General features: G+C 38.0%; 1 non-coding gene across 1 annotated transcript; it reads right to left on the bottom strand.

Annotated features, from left to right (window-relative positions):
* Positions 1–4323: 4323 nt before the first annotated feature.
* LOC121827704 (U6 spliceosomal RNA) lies at positions 4324–4426 on the bottom strand. The gene has a single exon (XR_006070019.1). It is a non-coding gene; the product is annotated as a U6 spliceosomal RNA (small nuclear RNA).
* Between the last annotated feature and the right edge of the window lie 891 nt (positions 4427–5317).

Raw genomic sequence — 5317 nt, 5'->3', positions numbered from 1 at the left:
CTAGAGGGCAACATTTATAATAATAATTTTCTTTCAAAGCAACCATATGCATTTTAATATCAAAGCCATGCAGAAGCCGGGTAGCCAGCACAAACAGTAGACAGCTCTGGATAGTGCAGCCCTATTTAACCGATATCCTTTTCCTGCTGTGTTTGATCTTCTTGCCTTTTTTCACCAAGCATACCTTCCCTGAAGTTAGGATTCTGTTGCTTACTGTTAGGAAGTAGCTGGTGGCTGGGGCACAATGGCTTTGTCTTTCAATCCTGGCCTTCTTTCATACTCATGGTTTCTGGTTCCTGAAGAATAGTTATCTCTTTATATCTTGACATCTGTAAAAAATAACACAACTAAATCTGGACTCATTCTGAATTGCTACAAGCTTTGTTCTTTAGTATTGTAACCATTATTCAACCAGATACCCTGAAATTTGTTTAGAAAATCTACTGATTTAGTCTGGAAATGTCAATCATGAAAAATAATAAGAGTTTATTCTGAGGACACAGGATTGGTTAGTTTTTTTTGGCATTATGTTTAGTCTTTGTAATCTTTACTATGTACTTATTCATCATTAGTAAAATTGCCTATATGCCAACACGAACCTAAAATAATAGATGAAAGTAGGAGCTAGAGATAAGTAGAAGCAAAGGTCAAAATCTAAGAGGTGGATCTTATTAAGCAGCCATGTTCCAATTTCCCATTGCAAGACTGTAAAATACAAAAGTCTGAAGGAATAACTAGCACATTGGAGAAACAATGGCAAGAGAAAAGAAACAAACACCATTCAAGGGATTTCTGAAGAGGACAGAGAATGAACAAGAAGTATTTCCATTTCTTTTCAAGGCAAAAGGACTATTAACTTGACAAATGGCTGGTGCATGGTTGTGCTGTTGATCACATACATTTATAGTGTCTGAAAGATGTGGGGTGACAATGAGAAATAGGCAAGTTTGGAATTCTGGTTAGCAAAACAGAGAGGAAACTAAATGAAAAATTGACTTGAAACTTTCCAGAATAATGAGGAATAAAGAACCCCTAGCCCTTGACATCCCCAAAGCTCCATAGTTTTTGAACATTAAAATCAAGAGTTAAAGTTAAGAACATTGCTAGCATTGATCATTTCTAATGGATCATTTGTAATTCTAAGAACTTAAGCCCATTAGAAGCATTACACCAAATGCTTCTGATGAATATTTTCCCAAACTTAAAATATATTTCCTTAGGGTAGAGTTAGGGGAGATAAGATAAGAGAAAATGGGTTAGAGGATCCTAGAAATGGGGAAATTAATAGTGCTAGAATGTGACATGTTCTGAGATAGAAATGACTACAGACACACAGGCAGATAGACCATACCACACCATTAACATAAAATAAAATACAGAAGGAGAGTAAGGAGACTTCATGTTGACTTATATTCATTAGTAGCTTAGATACAGCTTAGAAATCTCTCAGCAAAGATTATATCCTTGATTATTCTCTGACATTTTGCCTAGTCTCAAGTAATTTAGGTAGACAATCAGTCACCAATGGTGCTTGCTCATGGTCTCAGGAAGTGATGGAGGACCTCTCTCCTTTGCAAAGATGAGGGAAGTTCTCACTCTTCATGAGATGACTAAATAAACATGCCACCTACATGTTGTTTTTCTCAGTCAAACACAGGATGCTCCATAAATAATGTGAAGATTTACTTATTATTTATTTCATTATAATTTAATCATTTTTACTCACTATATTATACTTGTTTGATGAAACTATTTAGGAATAACTCCACAAGTCATAACAATGGAAAAATAACATAAATCAGTTAACTCACAGCCAAGATGGATACTTAACAAGCAGTCTTCCCTTGGTGTGTCAGTCCAGATCACACTTGTTTCTACTTGATTATTAGCACATTATGAATCTAACTGGCAAAGATTTACTTTCCTGGGCTTGACTGGTATGTGTATTACACCCGTGGGAAGCATTTTGAAGTACAGTTAGTAAGTACAGCTTACTTCTTTGTAAATATTTTGTCTCCTTAAGAGTACAGCAGTGATCTGACTGCCACCCCAGCTACTCTGTTCTCTTCTCATGATTGCATCAAATGATCTGGACGGCTTGTGGCTGGACACCTTATTCTTCACTGGTGAAAACATTTCTTCTTAAATCTGTTGACCTTTTTGACTCATGTTGCTAAACTTTATTGCATGTCTGTCTTCACAGAACTTGAAAATTAGTGACATAAATGTCAATTAGTCTTATCATTATGCATCTGAATGTCTACATAGACTGGTGCAAACATTTCAAATGTAATAAACTATATGATTTTCAAGACCATACATATGGATAATGGGGGACTTCTATGACTAAGGAAGTAGGTTAGAGTCATTCAAGTATTATTCTGAGGAATAGGTATTTATATTAGGGACAAAACTATAAATATGAGTCCAGTGGACAGGAGAGGGGAGGCAGAGAGGGGCAAATAGAACATCATTTGAGTATAGTTTGTTTGACTGCAGTGCTATTTTTCAGGGGAAAAGGGTGGTGGTAGTTGTGCGTACTGGTGATTTTCATTATTTCATTATAATGCATCTATTAAGCACTTCTCTCCCAAATGCTTTATAGTGCACTTAGATGATAGTGTGAGGAAAAGAGTTATTTTCTTGGGTGGTTGGTTGTGTGGTTGTCTATTCATTTAGTTTGTTCTTCTTAGGGAAGAGATTACCAGAGGAAGCACTGTTTAAGGGGAGGTGGAAACCAGGCTTTGTAGGGTCTTCTGGGGTGAATTAATATAGAAACACTAAGAAATGGGTAGCAAAACAGGATTTTATTTGGGGAATGGCTGGGCATTAAATAAGAAGGAGCCATGGAGACTTGGTTAGCTTTAGGAACATGACCTGAAGTGAGTGGGTTCACGTTGAATGTTGTTTAGTTTGAGGGAGTTTTAATTAAGCTTTCAGATGGCACCAAAGTCCATGGGGATATGCGTGCTCCTTTCCCAGGAAGAGGTCTTTTTTTTTCTTTTTCTTTTATTTTACAATACCGTTCAGTTCTACATATCAGCCACGGATTCCCTTGTTCTTCCCCCCTTCTGCCCCCCTCCCTTTCCCCCCAGCCAGTCCCCCATTCCCACCTTCTCCAGGGCAAAGCCTCCCCCGAGGACTGAGATCGACCTGGTAGACTCAGTCCAGGAAGGTCCAGTCCCCTCCTCCCAGATTGAGCCAAGCGTCCCTGCGTAAGTCCCAGGTTTCAAACAGCCAACTCATGCAATGAGCACATGACCTGGTACCACTGCCTAGATGCCTCCCAAACAGATCAAGCCAATCAACTGTCTCACCTATTCAGAGGGCCTGATCCAGTTGGGGGCCCCTCAGCCTTTGGTTCATAGTTCGTGTGTTTTGATTCGTTTGGCTATTTGTCCCTGTACTTTATCCAACCAGGAAGAGGTCTTTATTGGTACCATGGAGAAGAACCCACATGTGCTGTGGCATGTGTATGGTCTTCCCCTATGTTACTTGAGCCTTTCCAAAGACCTAAAGGCAACAGGACTAGATGACTGCGTACCAAAGCCTACAACTACAAGGACTGTGAATCTTACTTCTTTTACATTATTTCCCTGAGGTACCTGTCACAGTGTCAGGAATCCTAACACAGTACAAAAGGCAAAAAGCAAAAATTCATTACCAGCAAGCCATATGTATCAGTTCAGGAAACTAAAATATTTTAAGATCAGAATGACATCTTGCTTTGATCTTCTGTAGTTGCATACATAGTATAAAAATTGTTTTTTTTCCCATGAGAAAAACATTTTTGTTATAATTAAATATGTTTATTTTTGCATGTTTTCCCAGTGGACAAAGAATTAGAGCTGTCTTTACAAAATCATGTCTTTATTTTCTTGAGATTAAGATATAATTGTCATCTCCTCCTTCCCTTTCCCCTCTTTAAATCCTCCCATATACTGTACCCTGCTCTCTTTTGAATTTGTGATTTCTTTATTCATGAATTGTTGTTACATAAATGTATGTTTATGTATAAACATATATATTCCTAAATACATAAATTAAACCTGCCCAGTGTGCACAATATTACTTGTATGCATGTTTTCAGGGCTGACCACTTAGTATTGGATAACCAATTGGTGTGCTCTTCCCTTCAAAAGACTATTTCTCCAGCTCTCAGCATTCCTCAATTGTTTGCCATACTTTGTGCAGAGCTGAGGCCTCATGGACTTTCCTCCATTCACTTTCTGTCTATTGTTGTCCTTGCTCAACTCATGTTTAGGCAGTCATAGTACTGAGACTTTACGGGTGTAGCTTCTGACATTACTACAAGTCACAGTCTGAAATATAGAATGTATCATAGATTTGTAAGTCAGCACTGCAAAGGGGCCATGTTAATCTTCTCTATATTGTTCCAATATTAGTACACACACTGCTAAAGTAAGCAGAAGATATCTTTATAATAAAAATGATCTGTTCACTGACAGGGTTTTCTACTAAAATAATAACCTACTAATTTTTTCTGTAGTAGTTAGTGGTTGCTAGATTACTATCAATGTAAATGTGTATCTGTAGTATAGATACTAGTTTTACAATAAGTACCTTGTATTTAAAATGTTGGTAATGACAGAGCTGGAGAGATGGCATAGCAGAAAAGAGCACTGGCTGCTCTTCCAGAGGACCTGGTTTCAGTTTTCAGCCTTCATGTGGTGCCTTTCAAGTGTCCTTCACTCCAATTCCAAGGAATCTGATGTCTTCTTTTGGCTCTGTGGGCACCAAGCATGCACATGTTACCCAGACATACATTTAGGCAAAACACTTATAGACATAATATAAAATAAATAAACCTAAAAGTGTTCATAGTGAGATGGGGTGATGGTTCAATGGTTAAAGCCTACCCAAGTAAGCATGAGCATTGGAGATCAGATTCCCAGGACCCACATGAATGCTGGCTATGTGTCTTTAATTCCAACATGCAGAAGGCAGGCACAGATGACCCCCCATAACAAGCTGGCCAGACAAACCAGCTGTGCAGGCAAACTAATTTCAACTGAAAGACCTTGCCTCAGTGAATGGTTGTCAATGTCTGGCTTCTACATGTAGACATGTATACACAAACCTTTGCACACATGTGAACTCATGCAGCTGTGAACACAGATACACACAAACCCACACCATACACATGTACGCAAAGAAAATGTTAATGTTTTCTGACTCAACAATGCTACCACAATGCAAACTTCTAAAGTAATACTTAATTCTAAAAAATGAAAAACCAACCTGTATTTGGACATTTATATGGCAAGATTACTTTAATAACATGACTTTATAAACA

The sequence above is a fragment of the Peromyscus maniculatus genome, chromosome 2 (assembly GCF_049852395.1).
Source record: "Peromyscus maniculatus bairdii isolate BWxNUB_F1_BW_parent chromosome 2, HU_Pman_BW_mat_3.1, whole genome shotgun sequence".
Classification (NCBI taxonomy): domain Eukaryota; kingdom Metazoa; phylum Chordata; class Mammalia; order Rodentia; family Cricetidae; genus Peromyscus; species Peromyscus maniculatus.
The sequence above is the reverse complement of the archived record's forward strand: the minus strand, read 5'-3'. Positions and strand labels throughout refer to the sequence as shown.